This window comes from Pseudophryne corroboree, chromosome 2 (genome assembly GCF_028390025.1).
Source record: "Pseudophryne corroboree isolate aPseCor3 chromosome 2, aPseCor3.hap2, whole genome shotgun sequence".
NCBI classification, from domain to species: Eukaryota; Metazoa; Chordata; class Amphibia; order Anura; family Myobatrachidae; genus Pseudophryne; species Pseudophryne corroboree.
The window spans coordinates 573304990-573328020 of NC_086445.1; the positions used below are offsets into that span (position 1 = coordinate 573304990).

The 23031-nt window shown below is 44.9% G+C and overlaps 1 protein-coding gene and 1 long non-coding RNA gene across 4 annotated transcripts in view; one reads left to right on the forward strand and one right to left on the reverse strand.

Annotated features, from left to right (window-relative positions):
* LOC135036294 (zinc finger protein 706-like) overlaps positions 1–23031 on the reverse strand; it is a 125918-nt gene that overhangs the window by 70207 nt on the left and 32680 nt on the right. Inside the window, exon 4 of one of the 3 annotated variants that reach the window (XM_063954423.1) lies at positions 7042–13502. The exons of 1 other annotated variant lie outside the window; for it this stretch is intronic. The gene's annotated coding sequence lies outside the window, so the exon portion shown is untranslated. Of the gene's footprint in view, positions 1–7041; positions 13503–15113; positions 16468–23031 lie in introns of those variants that run through there. One more of the 3 variants, XM_063954424.1, reaches the window with a different exon arrangement.
* On the forward strand, positions 713–4697 carry LOC135050986 (uncharacterized). The gene is made up of 2 exons (XR_010241972.1): positions 713–1578; positions 4611–4697. It is a non-coding gene; the product is annotated as an uncharacterized LOC135050986 (long non-coding RNA).

Below are 23031 nucleotides of genomic sequence, written 5' to 3' on the forward strand. Positions count from 1 at the left end.
ACAGTACCTTTTCACTATATTCAGGCCAATTCAGTAATTTTGTATGAGGATCTTCACCTGTCTTGGTGTGGGGAAATTAATACCTTTTTATTTTTTTTAAACTACACTGTTATTCCAGTGGTTCTTAACCCCAACCCTCAAGTGACCCCAACAGATGTGTTCAGGATTTCTGGCTGTAGAAACGGGGATAATTATCAACCCATGTCAACTCAGCTGTGCGTGGTAGGGGGTGTTTAATACGCAGGGAGGGGTGGATAGTGGAGTGGGATTTATATTCATCATTTTCCAGTGGGAGGGAAAATTGCTTGACTACAGATATCTCCAGATCCTGAAAATAGATTACTTCGATTTCACTGTATAAAACTGTATACCAGGTGTGTGGAGCTGGAGCAGGAACCAGCTGCTGGAATGCCGATATCTCTGGTTCTGGGAATAGTCAAGATAAGCTGCCAGTGTCCACCAAAAGAGGATAGCCTCCAATAGGCCCTACACACTTGGCGATAATACTCAAAGATATGAACGATCTCGTTCATTAATGAATGAGATAACGTTCATATCTTTGAGTGTGGAGGCTCCAGTGACGAATGACGCGCGGCCCCGCGCTCGTTCATCGCTGCTGCCCCGTCGCCTGTGCATGCAGGCCAATATGGACGATCTCGTCCATATTTGCCTGCACTTCTATGGAGCCGGGTGACGGGGGGAGTGAAGAAACTTCACTCCCCCGTCACTGCCCCTCCGCCGCCGGGTCGCCCATATCTGCCGTCGGGCAGCTCGGCGGCGGATCGCTCAATATGTGTAGGGCCCTTAAGTCAGACATAACCCGAGATCTGGTTGGGTAGAGCAATTAACAGGCTTGGATGGGGACCACTGCTTTGAAGTCAGATATCTCCGGTTCCCTAGGGCCGATTTAAAAAAAAATCTGGTACCCCTGGAAAAAGGGGTCCATATGCCTAGGGCCCTTATACTCCTGGGGCCCTTGAGCAACTTCCCATTGAGCTCATTCACATAAATGGCCCTGTATTGGGATACTTGAGGACTGGAGTTGAGAAACCCTGTACTAAAATTCACCTTGAATAATATATTTTCCCTTGAGGGGTCAATAGTGTAATGATTCATTTTGTGATTAGTAATCATTTAAACCTTAGAGTGGAAGCGATTTCCTATACATTATAAAAGTATGCTTTAGTCTTCATACTACTGTTTTGATATTCTGAACAGAGAACCTAATTTTTCAGCAGGATTGCTGTATGAAATGTTGCAGCTCCACTGCATCCTCAAAGACTAGGAAGACTTGCACAATAAATGAAGCCCAGGTCATACAGCATATTAGAAGATAATTTACAGTTGTTGCATATCCCAAATTCAGCCCATACACTTAACCCTGCTTTTCTCAAGCCAGAAGTGAATCGATGACAAACAGCAGCCTTTCTGGAAATTGGTTACTGCAAGTTTAAAACACTGGACATTGGAGAATGGATTGCATTGTAATACTGCGGTGCATGCTGGGAAACACCTGGTTCCTAGCTAACAAGCAATGCCTGGTCAGGCCTTGCATATGCCCATTCCAAGCACTTTCAGGTAATTAGTGTCTTATAGCCGTTAATGATGGGGGATGTGAGTAATCAATGTCGGCATAGCTTCTTAATACCTGTTTTAAAGGGATCCGGCTATATTGGTTTACCTATCCATGATTATTTTGAAGTGTTAATAACAGTTAAATTACTTTGTTAGAATAAGATACATGCTGGCATTTTTTTTCCTATTAGACTGCCCAATTCAGGTTTTGATTATTTTTTTGCATGTCTACCCACTAGCAGGGGATGGCAATAAGCGGCCCTATAGCATGTTGAACTACAGATCCCAGCATACAGGAGTGGACAATAAGAGGTCCCACTGCTGCTGTTGAACTACAGATCCCAGCATGCCCTGACAGCAACACTGTGGCAGAGTATGTTGGTATGTATCGGTCCAATGCAGCAGGAAAGCCACTTATTGCTCACCCCTGCAACTAGTAAAGGCTTCATGAGAAGGCAACTCAAAAAAGTAAAGTAAACGATGCAAGCTGCCATTTATTGGTTAATGATTTTGTGATGCAGTCACTAATTCTACCAGTTGGGCCTGGTTAAATCGTCTCACATTGATTTCAGGGACCAATTCTGTACCTTGCTGCCAACAGTAGAGCTGGTCTGATTAATAGTATGTATGTGCAAAAAGAGCTGAGATCGGGGTCATGCATGGGTAGTACTGTGCCAAGCTTGTAACTGCCCTGTTTGTCCTAAGTGAGAGGGCAGGATCATATTCGTTCCATACCTGTAGGAGAAAGGCCTGCCTTAATTCCTCATTAGTATCATCCAGGCTCCCCACCACTTGTTCTCACTTAAGGATTTAAATGTTATAAAATGGCATGCTGGCACTGCAATACCAACAGTATGTCACCACCATCAGTCAGACATGAAAACTTTTCTTTTTTTAAGAATCTACTTAATGTATTCTTTGTATAGAACCACATTTTTGTACTGCAGTCTCAATTTCAAATGTATCAAATCAGCAATATAAAATGTACCTAAACCACGTTTCCAGACTTCTTTTCTTTTGTCTAAAAAAAAAATATACCCATGAAAAGAAAGGAGACTATATCATATATATTTTTTAACAAATACCTTATTGTGTACCATAGCTCATAACTCCTTTGTGTTAATCTTCCAAGTCTTATCCTACATTCATATAAGGACATGAAGTCTGTTCTTCTTCACAGAAAAAACCTGGGTAAGAGGACTGAGATTACAAGTTTGTGGACTACTTCCCATTTTCACCTCGAGGAAACATACTTCTTTATATGCCCATACTGAATTTCGTGGCTATGGAATGTTAAGAAGTATGTAACCTGAAGGTGGGAGCTCAGCCGGATATCAAAGGGTTAACAGCTCTCTCAGCTCTTATCTTCTACCTTCCAATAAGGCATCTACAGCATAAAGATTTAGTACAATTTTAGTGTAAACATGTTAGATGCGAAAACGCCTAGTACTCATTTAACCAGGAAACAAAAGCAACATTCTGCTAAACATGTGTATTTATTGGAGTACAGACTGAGTAGGTAACAACTGTTATTGATTCTGTTAATACCGTTACCTCTGTCTCTGTCTGTATCATTATTGGCCTGTCTTCTTCCATTTCACTGTGTATGCTGCCATACCTTCTTGCACAATATGACTGGCAATCACAGTGTCAACTGGATGTTTTATTTCTGTGTGATCTTCAGGAAAGCTTCAGGAGGTGGTAGAGAGGTTGGCAGGCTTAGTACCCACTTAATAGGTTATCTTCATTAACCACATAAAGAATGAATCACTAACAGTTTAAATGAGTTCCATCACTGATAAGCTAGTTGTTTATAAACAAGTATCACAATTGTCATTCACTTTCATCACAGATTTAGCGGCTTTGGCTACACTACACTGTGGGGGGACATGTACTAAGCAGTGATAAAAGTGGAGAAGATGCCCATAGCAACCAATCAGCTGCTCTGTTTATAGTATGCAAATTATAAATGTTACATCAATGCTGATTGGTTGCCATGGGCAACTTCTCCACTGGCTCACTTCTCCACTTTTATCACTGCTTAGTACATGCCTCCTTGTATCTCATCGCTATTCAATTAGAAATCCACATTATCATTGCTCTCAGAGTTCATGCACATTTTTGCTCACACCTCCAGAGTAGGTGAAAATGTCAGGACACAGAACAGTTACCTCTAGGACACCCCTCCAAATAGTCACTATTTAGAGGTTTTAAAATAGTAAAATCTGGTCATTAAGGACATGTCATTTTTATCTAATGGTCTCTAAAAAGCAGAAAAATGGGTTTAATTATGTAAGACATGTATGTCGGGTGTTGTACTGATAGGAAAGGGTTTCAGTAACTGCAGACATATACATACATACTACTAAGACATTTTAAGGTACTCCAAAATACTATGGACACTTTGCTTGCTATAGACTTGCTGGCTATCATTCTAACTGGAGAGCAGGAAACCAGGAGCACGGTTCATGAAAGTATCAAACGAGATGCACTTTAACTTGGGATTTCACACTACGGGGCTAACCGAATCTGTTCCATAACGTATTTATTCATTTACACTCCAATTCCTTTTGAAACTGCCAAATAAGGAACTACAAGGTGTAATCTCAGCGAGAATGTGAAAGCTTACATTAATTCCAGGTGCTTACATAGGGGTCTAGAGTTCTGAATATGTTTACAATGCAACAGGTCAGAAGTTGGATATGTTGCCTGGTTGCAGCTGGTGAAAAGGAACCACATCGACCCTGCACAGGATTTGGTCCCCTTCAACCAGCCGCAACTAAGCATATAAAGTTCTGCGTCAGTTTTCACATACCCACATCAACTCACTGAAAATACATAGAAAGGTAAAAAGTATGTTTTGTGTGTGCAAATGGACACATATATGAATATTTTTATCTATAAGCAATATATTTGACAATGTATAGAAAAAAAATATGTGATAACTTTATAGATTTGTGGATTATGCTTTGTATTTGCAGGTTTGTGCTGTGATGTTACTGTGTTCTTATCCCTAAATCATATTTTTTTTTCAGCGTGGTCTTGAGCATTTCCCACAAAGTGCCACCATTGTATATGAATTTGCATAACCAATAAATATTCAGGATTATATTCAGCATTTACCAATTTTATCTGCAAGGTGATTTAAGTGCGATTTTCCTCTCCTCTTCCTCATCTATTCTAAAGCACAGCTCAGGTCTGGGATAGAGTTTAGCTAGACAAGGGACCACTATTTACTATGCTGAAGAGGATTATGATGAGAATGTGTAATAAGCCTTTCAACATGACTTCTACATGAAACAAGTAAAGAAATAAATGTTTAAGAGTTTTTTTTTTAAATATAATATACAGCACTGTCTGAAAGCTGCTTTTATGTCATGCAAGTAGCAGGTATGCTTTAAGCCACCTAAATACACAGAGGTCGGATAATCCAGCACACCCTATCAACTACTCTGTCGTCAGCACAGTATGTTTCCAATTTAAACACATATGTAAATCAACAAATATTGCCCATTATTCTGAAAGGAGTCTGAAGCCCCGTACAGACTGGTCGACAAAAGAGTACGATATGAATGGTAACAATCTTTTTTGCAAAATCCATCGTTCATATCCTCCAGTGTGTGGATGAACGATGAGCGACCCGCGGGTCAATCTCATTTATCCATGATCTACCGAACATGCAGATCATTGTTAACTATATAGTTGAGCTGCATGTTCAGGGAGTGCGGGGGATGACGTCACTGAACGATATCATTCATCAATATCGTTCAGTGTGTGTGTGGCTGAACAATGAGCACACCCGCGGGTCGTTCTCGTTTATCCATGATCTACCGAACATGCAGCTCAAGGTTAACTACAGTATATCGTTGAGCTGAATGTTCAGGGAGTGCGGGGGATGAGGTCACTGAACGATATCCTTAATCAAATATCGTTCAGTGTGTATGCACTGGTGATCTCCCCTAATTAGCAATCAGCGATATAGCACTGACTGCCAACTAGGGGAGGTCGCCCAGTGTGTATCCAGTTTGAGCCTCTATGGTGTAACAGTTGTTGCTGCCAGATCGGATTTGATATGGTTAGGACCAGGTGATCATTTTAGCCTCACACACATACCAATTTTGGAAGATTTCTCATCTAGCCATCAGAATTACTATATTATGAAAATGGGCAACCCATTTAGATAAGCAAAATTAAGTCAAAATGAAATAGCACTGGAATGTCAGGGATATACTCCTAACTGTTTGGTGACATTGTATAAAAGGATGCTAGGCTGCTTTTGTGGTGGGGAATAGAATTTAAATCTAAAACTTGCCACAGGCAATACATTAAATCATTATCAGGGATGTTGATGAATGTAGCTGGTATCTGTTTTAAGGCCCATATAGACGGGCCGATGCGGGAGAGATGTGTGCTGAGCGAACCGCTCAGCACACATCTCTCCCGCCGCTCAGCACAGCGCGATCTGTGCTGAGCGTGCGGGGGGAGACGGGGGGCGCTCATTTCACCCAGCGGGTGAAATGAGCGACCCGCTAGATTGGCCTGCACTGCAGGCCAATCTAGCAGCAGCGATAGCGATGCGCGGGGGTGCGCATCGCTATCGCTGTAGGGGGTACATACGGAGCGATAATGCTCAAATTCTAAGCAATCTAGTCAGATTGCTTAGAATATCGCTCAGTGAGTACCCCCCTTTAGTGGTCATCATCCAGCACATCTACAGGGCTTAAGTGATGTCAGAAGTCATCCACTGGCCATTAATAATATCACTCAGTCCGTCTAGAAGGATCAGTTGTTTGTAACCAGCTTTAGATTAACATCAGCACAAGAAATGAAAGACCAGAGCTCCATGTGACTTCACTGCGAAGGAAATATCAGACTATGGAGCTTTTAATAGCTTTGGGCCGTGCAGTCTCTAAAAGCCCATACACAATAGAGGATTTTTTCCAGCGATTTGAGCGTCAACGGCGGCTTTGTACGATCTATCATTCAAATTGTCTAGTGTGTACACAGCGAACGATGCAGACACCCGTGCTCAGTAGTCGTCCATGCATGCAGCTCAATCTTCACTACGTCGCTGGTGAAATCGCTCATATTGGCATGTGCGTACGCAATAACCTATCTCCAATGTGGGCGATTTGACCAATTTGAAAGATCTGGAACTGATGTGTGCACTGGCTACCATAAATAAGGCACAAAAAACCAGCTTCACAAACTCCCAGGAGATCGTTTGTAAAATCATTGTGTGTACACTCAATATCGTTTGTCAGAGACTCCGGGAAGTTCAAAGGAAATCGCTCATCTTCCAAATTGTTCATCTTTCAAGTCTTTTAGTGTGTATGGGCCTTTAGATACACAGTAAACACATTTGAGCAATTATTAGTTCTGTGATTGTAAAGACCAATCAAAAAGGTATGTATGCATATATTTTACAGAAAATACCACATATTTATTAACACAAACAAAATAAAATTACTTCCAAATGAGATATTTATTAAAGATCGTTACACAAAATACCTTATTAACATAGGCGTACACAGGAAATTGTAGGATATGTTAACTTCTATCATGTTGAGGATATTGGAAACTATAGACAATTTTGAGTGTATTTTAAATTGATTATTTTTTTCCTGGGATATGGTGAGGAATGATTGGAACACACAATAGAAAAAAAAAAAAAAAAAAAAAACACCCCAACAAAACCGTATTTAGTTTGGGTATAGTTAACAATATCCAACCACACTGTCTTTAACAGAGAACTTGGCACAGAGGTTTTAGGTAGGAATAGTCTTATTAAATGAATACAACATTTAGGTTTAACTAAAGAGATAATGATGACCAGACGTATTCAAAGCTGATTGCTAGTTTCATGATGCCATACCATAAAACAATATTTATTAAAAAAAAAAAAAAAAGTTATAGTGAATCAATCATGGAGATTACTTCACCATACTACAAAGTATCAAGACTAGAGAGATAGGGCAAAGCCCCAGACTTGGCAAGAGAGTGTCCGGCAGAATGTACTGAACTGAAAGATTAAAAAGACCTGACAAAAACAAAAAAAAACCCCCCAAAAAAAAACCACAATCAAAAAAATATTTTCCGTAATCATTTCCATAGCTATAATGGCTGTTACAATAATTAAAAAGGAAATTTATGGTAGACTTACCATTGTTAAATCTCTTTCTGCAAGGTACACTAGATTCCACAGGGAATAACATCGGGGTGTAAAGCTGGATCTTGATCCGAGGCACCAAGAGGCTAAAGCTTTAAATGTTCCCAGGATGCACTGCACCACCTCTTCTATAGCCCTACCTCAAGGCACTGGAGCTGTTTTGTTAACCAGTCCAATGCAGTAGCAGGTAAGAGACGGTAGATGTTAGTCACATAGAACCACATTCTCACGACAGGAGAAGGGACTAGCAGCTATGCCAAATAAACCCAAAGAAGCTAAGTGCGTCAGGGTGGGCGCCCTGTCTAATCCAAGTGTACCCTGCATAAAGATTTAACAATGGTAAGTCTACCATAAATCTCCTTTTCTGCAGCAGGGTACACTGGTATTCCAAAGGGAATAACATCGGGGATGTCCTAAAGAACCCGGCATTCAAAAGCATCATCCTGGGAGGCGGAAGTATCAAAAGGCATAGAACCTGATGAACGTGTTCACTGAGGACCATGTAGCCGCCTTGCCCAACTGTTCTGCGGATGCGCCACGGCGGGCCGCCCAAGAAGGTCCAACCGACCGAGTAGAATGGGCCTCGATAGTAGCAGGAGCTGGCAGTCCAGCCTGCGCATAAACTTGTGCAATCACCATTCTAATCCATCTGGCCAAGATCTGCTTATTCGCAGGCCAGCCACGTTTGTGAAAACCAAAAAAGTACAAAAAGGGAATCTGACCTCCTGATAGAGGCAGTCCTTTCCACATAAATACGGAGAGTCTGTACCACGTCCAAATATCTTACTTTGGAGGACAAACCAGAAGAACATGAAGGCCGGAACCACAATCTCCTAGTTAAGGTGAAAAGAGGATACCACCTTAGGTAAATAACCAGGGCGAGTTCGAAGAACTGCCCGGTCACTGTGAAAAATCAGAAAGGGTGGACGAAGTCAGACACCCTCCTAGCAGAAGCAATAGCCAACAGAAACACGACCTTAAGCGTAAGGCATTTAAGGTCCACTCAAGAGGTTCAAATGGAGACTCTTGCAGGGCATTTAAAGACGACAGACAGATCCCATGGAGCTATAGGAGGGACATAGGGAAGCTGATCCTTAGAACACCATGAGTGAAAGTGTGAACGTCAGGAAGAGACGCAATTTTTCTCTGAAACCACACAGACAAGGCAGATATATGAACCTTGAGGGAGGCCAGACGAAAGCCCAAGTCTAAGCCTTGTAGTAGAAAAGCCAAAAGTCTGGAAGTTTTGAAAGTATATGCATCATAATTCTTAGCAGCACTCCATGTGAAGTAAGAATTCCAGACCCTGTAATAAATCCGAGCCGAAGCTGGTTTACGGGCCTTCAACATAGTTTGTATGAAAGCCTCAGAGAATCTTTTTGCTCTCAGGAGTGATGCTCAAGAGCCACGCCGTCAAAGCCAGACTGGCCAGGTATGGGTAGACACAAGGGCCCTGAACGAGGTGGTCTGGGCGTTGAGGAAATAGAAGAGGACGCTCTATCGAGAGACCCTGCAGGACTGAGAACCAATGCCGTCTGCGCCACGCTGGGTCGACTAGAAGTAGTATTCCTCCTTCTTGCTTGAACTTCCGTATTACCCTGGGCAGGAGTGACACTGAAGGGATCACATATGGCAGCCGAAAGTTCCATGGAATTGCCAGTGCGTCCACGAATGCTGCTTGAGGATCCCTTGTCCTTGCTCCGAAGACCGGAACATTGTGATTGTGTCGAGATGCCATCAGGTCTACATCTGGTAGGCCCCACTTGTCCACTAGGAGTTGAAAGACTTCTAGATGAAGGCTCCACTCTCCTGCGTGCACGTCCTGACGACTGAGGAAGTCCGCTTACCAGTTGAGGACTCCCAGAATGAACACTGCCGATATGGCGGACAGATGGTGTTCCGCCCATTGGAGGATATTTGACACTTCCATCATATCCATGCGGCTTCGAGTGCCGCCTTGATGATTTATGTACGCCACCGTGATGGTATTGTCTGATTGTACTTGAACAGGCCTGTTCTGTACAAGAGTCAGGGCCAGTGTCAACGCATTGAACACTGCCCGCAATTCCAGAATGTTTATCGGGAGGAGAGATTCCTCCCTGGTCCACCGACCCTGAAGAGAGTGTTGCTCCAACAACGCGCCCCAACCTCACAGTTGTCAAGAGGACCCAGTTGGAGATCCAGAAGGGACGGCCCCCTGCTCAACAGTTGGTCCTGTAACCACCAGCTCAGTAACAGACGAACCTCTGGAGTCAAGGAGATCATTTGAGACCTGATCCTGTGAGGCAGGCCGTTCCACTTGGAAAGGATTAACCTCTGCAGAGGGCGGGAATTAAATTGAGCGTACTCTACCATGTCGAATGCCGACATCATGAGGCCTAGTACTTGCATCGCCGAGTGTATTGACACTATCTGGCGAGAGAGGAAGTATCTGATCCTGTCCTGAAGTTTCAGGACCTTCTCTGGAGACAAGAACAATCGTGTTGTGTGTGTCCAACAATGGGGGTAATTCCAAGTTGATCGCAGAAGGATTTTTGTTAGCAATTGGGCAAAACCATGTGCACTGCAGGGGAGGCAGATATAACATGTGCAGAGAGAGTTAGATTTGGGTGGGGTGTGTTTAATCTGCAATCTAATTTGCAGTGTAAAAATAAAGCAGCCAGTATTTACCCTGCACAGAAACTAAATAACCCACCCAAATCTTACTCTCTCTGCACATGTTATATCTGCCTCCCCTGCAGTGCACATGGTTTTGCCCAATTGCTATCAAAAATCCTGCTGCGATCAACTTAGAATTACCCCCAATGCCCCCAGGTGCACCATGCTCTGAGCAGGGTCCAGCGAGGACTCCTTCCAGTTGATGAGCCACCCGTGGGCTTGTAGAAATGGAACGTCAGTTCCAGATGACAGAGGAGAACCTCTGGGGTGTTTGCCAGGATCAGCAAGTCGTCCAGATACGGCATGATCCCGACAACCTGACGGTGGAGAAGAGCCGTCATGACTGCCATGACCTTGGTGAAGATCCGAGGAGCCGTGGTCAGTTCAAACGGCAGAGCCCTGAATTGATAATGTAGGTTGCCAATAGCAAACCGCAGATATTGCTGATGCGACAAGGCAATAGGAATGTGCAGGTAAACATCCTGTATGTCCAGGGATACCATATAATCCTTGGGTTCCATGACCAGTACAATAGTTCATATGAAATTTGGATACCTCCCAAATTAGTTTAAAGATTTGAGGTTGAGTATAGGCCGGGAGAACCCATTTGGTTTCGGGACTAGAAACAGGGTCGAATAGTAGCACCTGCCTCTTTGAGACAGAGGTACCGGCACAATTACTCCAGTATCTAGGGGAGATTGTACAACCAAGTGTAAAGTCTGTGCTTTTAGCGGATCTGAAGGGATAACCATCGAGCAGAACTGGTGAGGGGGACAGCTCCTGAATGAGATTGCGTACCCGTGAGAGACAACTTCCCACACCCAGGTGTCTGAAGTGGTCTTTAACCAGGCCCGGCCAAACCGCAGAAGTTGGCCTCCCACCCTGGGGTACTCCAGGGGGAGGCCCGCCCAGTCATGCCGCAGGCTGACGGGCGGCCCAAGATTGCTTAGACTTGGGCTTGGTGGTTTTGGAAGTACGAGCCTGTCTCGGGGACGCCTGACCCTTTGCTTTACCTGGAGATCGAAAGTGGTACTCTTAGCCTTCGGAGCAGAAGGATTAGTACTTGGGAGAAATGCAGTCTTAGCTGTTGCCAAGTCAGTCACGATCTTGTTCAGATCCTCCCCAAATAGTATGTCTCCCTTAAAAGGGAGAACTTCCAAGGTCTTTTTGGAGTCCAGGTCCAGACTAGGTCTAAAATGACATGTAGAATACTTAAGTGTTACACAGCGTTGGCAAGACAGGCGGTTTAACAGAGGGGACAGTACCCAGCAGTCCCGCAGATCAGCCCAGCTATCTCAGCAGGGAGTGAGGGAGAGAGAAATGCAGCTCCAGGGCGGGAACACCAGCAGTAGATGGCGCCCAGAGCTGGGGTAGGGGCTACAGGTCAGCGCCTTATCCCCTCTGCTGGACTTCACCACTGGGTACTATGGAGCCTATTACAGACAGATTTTTGGTAAATCCGACCTGTGCTCCCTGCCCTGGTGGATATAGTGGGGTACCTGTATGGCCACAGTGTCAACGCCAGCAGAGCGGACTGTGACCGGATTGCGATTTACCGGCGGGTCCCACCTGGGGGACACTCTTACCTCCTCCCTGTCATGCAGCCACGCGATCCAGGAGAGCAGCAGCAGTGGTGTGCCTAGAAACAAGTGCGTCTCCACTGCAAGTACCAGGGAACCAGGCCACAGGAGTATGCAGCGCCACTGAGGGAAGTGATGGAGCAGCAGCACAGCATGGCAGAATTACATAAAAGTGCTGCGGACCTTGAAGTCTTATTAAAGCTCTTTTCAGGGCTGCCTAGCGCAGCCCCCCCTGTTAGTGACCTGCACTACAGGCACCAACTTACAAAGTGAGCTCCAGTGCTTGGAGGCGGGGCTATAGAGGAGGCGGTGCAGTGCATCCTGGGAACGGTCAAAGCTTTAGCCTGTTGGTGCCTCGAATCAAGATCCAACTCTACACCTCGATGTTATTCCCTTCAGAAACATAGTTTAAATTGTATAGAGTGGTTTTTACCTTGGGTACAGCTGGTAATGGTAAAGCAATGTACAGCAGTGGTTGCCAAACTGGGCGCAGTGGCACAGGGAGGGGTACCTCAGGACCAAATTACATTATTTAGAAGTCCATGTAATAGTCAGAACCAGACCTGGTGGCTGCCAATCATAAAATGTGACAAACAGAAATGCAACCCTGACCTCCACTACATAACTGATCCAAATGGTGACATAAGCACAATTTATACTTATCAGATACTTATGGCATAGAGGTACCATCAAAATAAATGCTGATACTCTAGGGCGCCACAATTCAAAAAAAGTTTGGGAACCACTGGTACAAAGTGTTTAGAGTTGGCACAGTTAGGAAGCCTTATTTAAGTATTACTTGTGGTTTAGATTAGTGAGAAGATCAGCAGCATCATCATAGATTGGATCAGATGACCTATAGGGATCTGCACTGGAATACAATAAACAAAGTACTATTGCTATGCTGAAATACGGGTATGTAATGTGTAAGATTGGGGCAGATGTTTTAAGCCTGGAGAAGTGATAAACCAGTGATAAGTGGAAGTTGATAACACACCAGCCAATCGGCTCCTAACTGTCGATTTACATATTAGAGCAGATTGGCTGGTGTGTTATCACCTTATCACTGTTTTGTCACTTCTCCAGGCTTAATACATCTGACCCTATATTCCAACAGCATGTGGGAAACATTTACAATGCCTTTGGTTACAGCACTAAGGAAACATATTAAGATAAAACTTGGGTCAGTTATAGTGTTGTAATGAAAGGTATATCCAACCTAATCTTCACATCAACTCATAGCCCGTCAGCAGGAGAAAGTGTCCACACATGGGGTAGAAATGCTCCCTTTGAAGAATAAAAAATAATCAGACACACAATATCACTCGTATAATGACGTATACAAATCCATACTGTGAATTATTAGTAGTTGCTGCAGCATCAAAGTCCAAATATTCTTATGTCACACATCTGTGACGTAACATAACGTATGCAGTAGGCGCGGCCAGAACTGAAGAAGAAATGGCTTTTAGAGATGCCCAACCCATTTCATTCAGTGCATTCATCAGCTGAGGACATATCTGGAAGACATAAGAAAATAAAACACACCACCTCTATAGCTGGTCACCATCATATTTACAGGTTAAAATCCTAATTAAATCAAAGAAAGAGCTTCTGTAAGTTCCAAACAAGAAAACTAGCTGATCACCAAAAAAAAAAAATAATAAAAAAAAAAATCTCCAAACATCTGTTTAAAAATACCTTGGCGAGCTATCACGGGCAGTAGACGGCCTTCCGAGGCTTCACTTGCAAGCCTCAGCTACTATGAGTCATTTAAGAGTCATTTTCTCTTTTATCATCTTTATGTCCCATTGGTCCCAACCCTAAGCAAGGTACACACTGGACGATGTGCAAACGACACATGATTGTCCCGATTTCCCTTGGACTCCAGAACAACAATACTGTGCAATCCTTCAAACGACCTAAGTCGTTTGCATGTTAACGATATACATGTATACTAGAAGATTTAAACAAAATTGTTAAAGATATCCTCAGATCTAAGATCTGAAGAGGGGATAAGCGATGCATGGGAGCACACGATAGAGCGTACATACTGGATGATGTGTCTTTCTGATCTGGCTTAAAGCTGGGTACACACTAGACAATGTGATTGTTAACGGACACGATACATCGACCGTCCCGTACACTGAACGATAAAGTGTGTGACATATTGTTCAGTGGCCACATCCAGAAGCATGGTGTTGTTCAAAAGGAATACATAATAAATGCATGCGGTCATATGACAGACACTGGCATCCCGTTCTGCACTGCAGGTCGATCATAAGACGCGATAAACTACCAGCAGGAGAGCGCTATATAGTCCGTACACACTAGATGATTGGAACAATAAATCGGTCCGATCGCTGTATTGAACGATATATTGTCTGGCATGTACCCAGTTTAAGTCTCTGCTGTATGCCCTGCTTAACCCATAACCTTATATTTTATTGAAATTCAGGTGATATCTGCAGGCCATAGGACAGAGATTAAAGCTGGGTACACACCTAAATGATAGTGAGACCCAGTGATGCGATGTAATGATACATTGCATTGCCATACACACGACACAATGCATGGTATGACAACACAATATATAGTACATGCTTCATGTAACACTGCATTGCTAGTGGAATCGCAGATCAAATGGGACAATGCAAACACCAAATTAATCAAACTATGAATTGTTTGGATTTGATGATACACACTATACGATGGTCGTTGCGATCCACTGCAGATCATAACATTGTCCAATGTATCATACAGTGTACACAGCTTAAGATTGAATATGAGCTTATTAGCCTGAAGCAGCCGACATTTGCATCACATGATCACCTAATTAGGGTGGTCATGCAGTGCCAGCAGCACATCAGAGATCAGTGGAGCAGTGGTTCCCTCCTTCAGTCTCAGAAAACAGCTACACGAGTCCTGCTTACTTCATTAGAGTAAAACTGGGTACACACTGAGCTATATGTGGTCCGATCTGGCGGATCAGACAACATATCACTCACATCGGCGTACATCGGGCATTGTGCATGCCCAATAAGCGGGTGGCCACGGTGGCTAGCGACATGGTCAGGTTACATGTGCTGCATATCTATATATGTTATATTAAAAGAAAGCCAATATCCGTCTGGTTGCCAGAGGTTACACATGCACATATTTTATTATTTTGTATGAGACATAGGTGTTTTATTCCACGGTTTATATCATTTTATATTTAACCATTTTTATTAATCAAGAAGCAATTGGTAGTTGGGCAGAAAGCATTAACATTCTTCAAGCTCCAGATTTAAAGATCAGGCTCTAGAATAATGCTAGAAAAATGAATGTTTGAAGAGTAAAAGTTTCTGGACCCCATGGCGGAAGATTGGGCATAATAAAATACATATGACAGAATATATTTACTGTGTACATACACAGCACATAACACGCACACATTGGATGTAAGGGATACAATACATAGCCACCCTGGACATACACTAAACCAGAGGTTCCCAAACTTGGTCCTCAAGGCACTCTAACAGTTCAGGTTTTAAGGATAACCATGCTTGGGCAGAGGTGACAATTAGGACATCAGCCCATTTGATTTAACCATCTGTTCTCAGCCATGGACATCCCTAAAACCTGGATTGTAATGGTGCTTTGAGGACAGAGGGGCAGATGTATTAAGCCTGGAGAAGGGATAAAGCAGTGATAAGTGGAAGGTGATAACGCACCAGCCAATCAGCCCTAACTGTCATTTTTCAAACCTGTAATGATTGTCTGGTGCGTTATCACTTTCCACTTATTTCTTCTCCGGGCTTAATACATCTCCCCAAGAGTTTGGTAACCACTGCACTAAACAATAAGTAGCCTAAGATATAAAACATACTGGTAAAAGCTAAATTTATATGGTCTTTCCAAACTAAGACCATGCCCTGGTAATGTTTTATTCCATACCACTGAGCAACTTTCTGGCACCTAGGTAAGCTCTGCTCTGACCTCAGGCAGTGTCATGCCAAACCTGCCCTAGCAGTATAAACTCCAGACGTGCGATAACTGCAAATTCCCATGCAGGGCTGCTGTCAGAAACTGCCGGGCCAGGGACTGACAAAATACACCCCCCCGCGTGACATATGCTGCGTTGCAGTGTACAGTCAATTTTTGCTAAACGCCTTATTGGTAAGTGAAGTTGCTGGCTAAAAACCAAGGTGCTGCGATTGCTGTGCTTACAGGGCCCCTGCACATGACGGTGTAGGTGCAAGCTGATATCCGCTATAGGCATCTGACACTTCTAAGCCATGCACACACACTCTTGTTCAGTCAACACATTTACTCTTCTTTGTTCATCTCCTGATCCAGGCTGCTCATCAGGCGGGCGGCTCCTCCTCTTTGGTGCAGAAAAATTAGCCCTTACAAACCTGACATATCTGAGCAGTAAGAATAAATGTCAGGTTGCCCAGTAAGAAACTGCAAAGAGCTCCTGCCCTCTGTTCCATGCAAAATCTGTAACATGCATAAAAGAATTCAGTAGAAGAACTGGAAGCCCTTTATGCTTTCAAAGAAAACAATCATTCTATACAATAGATAAGCAAAGGCAAAACATCTGCCAAATTATCCTTTAAAGGAAGAGTGTAGCTGTGCAGGACTATTGAGCAATCATTGTAACAACAGTCAGTAGCATTTCCAGGAGAAGCAAGCAGCTGCCAAATACTAAACCTAAGGGAGCTGAAAGATCCCTGAAGAAGAAGTAGGGTTGTTGAACCACCAAAATGCAATAGTAAGGCTAACACATACAGTATAAAAGGGGTTAGATTTATTATGCCTTTTAAAATCCAGTAGCCCGTGTCCTGGGCCTAAAAAATAAGATTTTACTTACCGATAAATCTATTTCTCGTAGTCCGTAGTGGATTGCTGGGACTCCGTCAGGACCATGGGGATTAGCGGCTCCGCAGGAGACAGGGCACAAAAATAAAGCTTTAGGATCAGGTGGTGTGCACTGGCTCCTCCCCCTATGACCCTCCTCCAAGCCTCAGTTAGGATACTGTGCCCGGACGAGCGTACACAATAAGGAAGGATTTTGAATCCCGGGTAAGACTCATACCAGCCACACCAATCACACCGTACAACTTGTGATCTGAACCCAGTTAACAGTATGACAAACGTAGGAGCCTCTGAACAGACGGCTCACAACAATAACAACCCGATTTTCTTGTAACAATAACTATGTACAAGTATTGCAGACAATCCGCACTTGGGATGGGCGCCCAGCATCCACTACGGACTACGAGAAATAGATTTATCGGTAAGTAAAATCTTATTTTCTCTGACGTCCTAGTGGATGCTGGGACTCCGTCAGGACCATGGGGATTATACCAAAGCTCCCAAACGGGCGGGAGAGTGCGGATGACTCTGCAGCACCGAATGAGAGAATTCCAGGTCCTCTTTAGCCAGGGTATCAAATTTGTAGAATTTTACAAACGTGTTCTCCCCCGACCACGTAGCTGCTCGGCAGAGTTGTAATGCCGAGACCCCTCGGGCAGCCGCCCAGGATGAGCCCACCTTCCTTGTGGAATGGGCCTCGACAGATTTAGGCTGTGGCAGGCCTGCCACAGAATGTGCAAGTTGAATTGTGCTACAAATCCAACGAGCAATCGTCTGCTTAGAAACAGGAGCACCCAGCTTGTTGGGTGCATACAGTATAAACAGCGAGTCAGATTTTCTGACTCCAACCGTCCTTGAAATATATATTTCCAATGCCCTGACAACGTCCAGCAACTTGGAATCCTCCAAATCGCTAGTAGCCCCAGGCACCACAATAGGCTGGTTCAGGTGAAACGCTGACACCACCTTAGGCAGAAACTGAGAACACGTCCGCAGTTCTGCCCTGTCCGAATGGAAAATCAGATATGGGCTTTTATACGATAAAGCCGCCAATTCTGATACTCTCCTGGCTGAAGCCAGGGCCAGTAGCATGGTTACTTTCCATGTAAGATATTTCAAATCCACCGATTTGAGTGGCTCAAACCAATGAGATTTGAGAAAATCCAAAACTACATTAAGGTCCCACGGAGCCACTGGGGCACAACCGGGGGCTGTATATGTAGTACTCCTTTTACAAAAGTCTGGACTTCAGGAACTGAAGCCAATTCTTTCTGGAAGAAAATTGACAGGGCCGAAATTTGAACCTTAATGGACCCCAATTTGAGTCCCATAGACAATCCTGTTTGCAGGAAATGTAGGAATCGACCCAGTTGAAATTCCTCCGTGGGGCCTTTCTGGCCTCACACCACGCAACATATTTTCTCCAATGCGGTGATAATGTTGTGCAGTCACCTCCTTCCTGGCTTTTACCAGTGTAGGGACGACCTCTTCCGGAATGCCTTTTTCCCTTAGAATTCGGCGTTCAACCGCCATGCCGTCAAACGCAGCCGCGGTAAGTCTTGGAATAGACACGGTCCCTGCTGAAGCAGGTCCCGTATTAGAGGTAGAGGCCACGGATCTACCGTGAGCATCTCCTGAAGTTCCGGGTACCAAGTTCTTCTTGGCCAATCCGGAGCCACGAGTATCGTTCTTACTCCCCTTTGCCGTATAATTCTCAGTACTTTTGGTATGAGAGGCAGAGGAGGAAACACATACACTGACTGGTACACCCATGGTGTTACCAGAGCGTCTACAGCTATTGCCTGAGGGTCTCTTGACCTGGCGCAATACCTGTCCAGTTTTTCTGCTGAGGAAGTCTGCTTCCCAGTTGTCCACTCCCGGAATGAACACTGCTGACAGTGCTATCACATGATTTTCCGCCCAGCGAAAAATCCTTGCAGTTTCTGCCATTGCCCTCCTGCTTCTTGTGCCGCCCTGTCTGTTTACGTGGGCGACTGCCGTGATGTTGTCCCACTGGATCAATACCGGCTGACCTTGAAGCAGAGGTCTTGCTACGCTTAGAGCATTGTAAATTGCCCTTAGCTCCAGTATATTTATGTGGAGAAAAGTCTCCAGACTTGATCACACTCCCTGGAAATTTTTTCCCTGTGTGACTGCTCCCCAGCCTCTCAGGCTGGCCTCCGTGGTCACCAGCATCCAATCCTGAATGCCGAATCTGCGGCCCTCTAGAAGATGAGCACTCTGTAACCACCACAGGAGAGACACCCTTGTTCTTGGAGATAGGGTTATCCGCTGATGCATCTGAAGATGCAATCCGGACCATTTGTCCAGCAGATCCCACTGAAAAGTTCTTGCGTGGAATCTGCCGAATGGAATCGCTTCGTAATAAGCCACCATTTTTCCCAGGACTCTTGTGCAATGATGCACTGACACTTTTCCTGGTTTTAGGAGGTTCCTGACTAGCTCGGATAACTCCCTGGCTTTCTCCTCCGGGAGAAACACCTTTTTCTGGACTGTGTCCAGAATCATCCTTAGGAACAGCAGACGTGTCGTCGGAAACGGCTGCGATTTTGGAATATTTAGAATCCACCCGCGCTGTCGTAGAACTACTTGAGATAGTGCTACTTCGACTTCCAACTGTTCTCTGGACCTTGCCCTTATCAGGAGATCGTCCAAGTAAGGGATAATTAAGACGCCTTTTCTTTGAAGAAGAATCATCAATTCGGCCATTACTTTGGTAAAGACCCGGGGTGCCGTGGACAATCCAAACGGCAGCGTCTGAAACTGATAGTGACAGTTCCGTACCACGAACCTGAGGTACCCTTGGTGAGAAGGGCAATTTTGGACATGGAGGTAAGCATCCTTGATGTCCAGGGACACCATATAGTCCCCTTCTTCCTGGTTCGCTATCACTGCTCTGAGTGACTCCATCTTGATTTGAACCTTTGTATGTAAGTGTTCAAAGATTTCAGATTTAGAATATGTCTCACCAAGCCGTCTGGCTTCAGTACCACAATATAGTGTGGAATAATACCCCTTTCCTTGTTGTAGGAGGGGTACTTTGATTATCACCTGCTGGGAATACAGCTTGTGAATTGTTTCCAATACTGCCTTCCTGTCGGAGGAAGACGTTGGTAAAGCAGACATCAGGAGCCTGCGAGGGGGAGACGTCTCAAATTTCCAATCTGTACCCCTGGGATACTACTTGTAGGATCCAGGGGTCCACTTGCGAGTGAGCCCACTACGCGCTGAAACTCTTGAGACGACCCCCCACCGCACCTGAGTCCGCTTGTACGGCCCCAGCGTCATGCTGAGGACTTGGCAGAAGCGGTGGAGGGCTTCTGTTCCTGGGAATGGGCTGCCTGCTGCAGTCTTCTTCCCTTTCCTCTATCCCTGGGCAGATATGACTGGCCTTTTGCCCACTTGCCCTTATGGGGACGAAAGGACTGAGGCTGAAAAGACGGTGTCTTTTTCTGCTGAGATGTAACTTGGGGTAAAAAAAGGTGGATTTTCCAGCTGTTGCCGTGGCCACCAGGTCCGATGGACCGACCCCAAATAACTCCTCCCCTTTATACGGCAATACTTCCATGTGCCGTTTGGAATCTGCATCACCTGACCACTGTCGTGTCCATAACATCTTCTGGCAGATATGGACATCGCACTTACTCTTGATGCCAGAGTGCAAATATCCCTCTGTGCATCTCGCATATATAGAAATGCATCCTTTAAATGCTCTATAGTAAATAAAATACTGTCCCTGTCAAGGGTATCAATATTTTCAGTCAGGGAATCCGACCAAGCCACCCCAGCGCTGCACATCCAGGCTGAGGCGATCGCTGGTCGCAGTATAACACCAGTATGTGTGTATATACTTTTTAGGATATTTTCCAGCCTCCTATCAGCTGGCTCCTTGAGGGCGGCCCTATCTGGAGACGGTACCGCCACTTGTTTTGATAAGCGTGTGAGCGCCTTATCCACCCTAAGGGGTGTTTCCCAACGCGCCCTAACTTCTGGCGGGAAAGGGTATACCGCCAATAATTTTCTATCGGGGGAAACCCACGCATCATCACACACTTCATTTAATTTATCTGATTCAGGAAAAACTATAGGTAGTTTTTTCACACCCCACATAATACCCTTTTTTGTGGTACTTGTAGTATCAGAAATATGTAACACCTCCTTCATTGCCCTTAACAAGTAACGTGTGGCCCTAAAGGAAAATACGTTTGTTTCTTCACCGTCGACACTGGAGTCAGTGTCCGTGTCTGTGTCGACCGACTGAGGTAAAATGGGCATTATAACGTCCCTGACGGTGTTTGAGACGCCTGAACAGATACTAATTTGTTTGCCGGCCGTCTCATGTCGTCAACCGACCTTGCAGCGTGTTGACATTATCACGTAATTCCTTAAATAAGCCATCCATTCCGGTGTCGACTCCCTAGAGAGTGACATCACCATTACAGGCAATTGCTCCGCCTCCTCACCAACAACATCGTCCTCATACATGTCGACACACACGTACCGACACACAGCACACACACAGGGAATGCTCTGATAGAGGACAGGACCCCACTAGCCCTTTGGGGAGACAGAGGGAGAGTTTGCCAGCACACACCAAAACGCTATAATTATACAGGGACAACCTTCATATAAGTGTTTTACCCTTATAGCATCTTAATATATATAATCATATCGCCAAATAAGTGCCCCCCCTCTCTGTTTTAACCCTGTTTCTGTAGTGCAGTGCAGGGGAGAGCCTGGGAGCCTTCCCACCAGCATTTCTGTGAGGGAAAATGGCGCTGTGTGCTGAGGAGAATAGGCCCCGCCCCCTTTTCGGCGGGCTTCTTCTCCCGTTTTTCTGAGACCTGGCAGGGGTTAAATACATCCATATAGCCCCAGGGGCTATATGTGATGTATTTTTTAGCCAGAATAAGGTATTATCATTGCTGCCCAGGGCGCCCCCCCCAGCGCCCTGCACCCTCCGTGACCACTGGTGTGAAGTGTGTGACAACAATGGCGCACAGCTGCAGTGCTGTGCGCTACCTCATGAAGACTGAAAAGTCTTCTGCCGCCGGTTTCTGGACCTCTTCACTTTTCGGCATCTGCAAGGGGGTCGGCGGCGCGGCTCCGGGACCGGACTCCATGGCTGGGCCTGTGTTCGATCCCTCTGGAGCTAATGGTGTCCAGTAGCCTAAGAAGCCAATCCATCCTGCACGCAGGTGAGTTCACTTCTCTCCCCTAAGTCCCTCGTTGCAGTGAGCCTGTTGCCAGCAGGACTCACTGAAAATAAAAAACCTAATAACTTTTTCTAAGCAGCTCTTTAGGAGAGCCACCTAGATTGCACCCTGCTCGGACGGGCACAAAAACCTAACTGAGGCTTGGAGGAGGGTCATAGGGGGAGGAGCCAGTGCACACCACCTGATCCTAAAGCTTTATTTTTGTGCCCTGTCTCCTGCGGAGCCGCTAATCCCCATGGTCCTGACGGAGTCCCAGCATCCACTAGGACGTCAGAGAAATAGGGATATCAGGCATGGAAACCTACTGATTCCCTGTAACTGCGGAATCAATGAGGTATTCCTGCACACAAAGCCGATTTTGCCATTTTTATGCAGACTTTGCTGCGAGGTTCTGTCCGACATTAGAAATTCACGTACGGGGTTAATCCCCACTAATTGGATTGCTCCGTTGTGGCATTTAAATGCCGGGTAAACACCGTGGATAGTTGAATACCCCCATAATTAGCAACAAAATTTACAAAATTAAAGAGTTGTTCAGGCTGGTTATTAATCAGACTGTCACAGAAGTGAGAAATCTTCTCATCGAAAGCTTCTACACTTTTTCTCTGCTGCTCCTGCATGGCACTTAAGAGACCATGGGCCTAATTCAGATCTGATCACAGCAGCAAATTTGTTAGCTAATGGGCAAAACCATGTGCACTGCAGGGGGGGCAGCTATAACATGTGCAGAGAGAGTAAAGGTGTGTACATACGGTGAGATCCTTGCTATGCCCGACTTTGACCATGCGATTTCACTTGAACATCCCCAGAGCCCAGATTTTGACTATCTGTACTTTCGATTTTGTATATATACAGTTTTGACTAAGTGCCAATTTTGACCACACTTTGTACTAGATAGTACACTAGATGGTCAAGATTGACTTGCCTGCACAGTCTATTTAGCCTTACG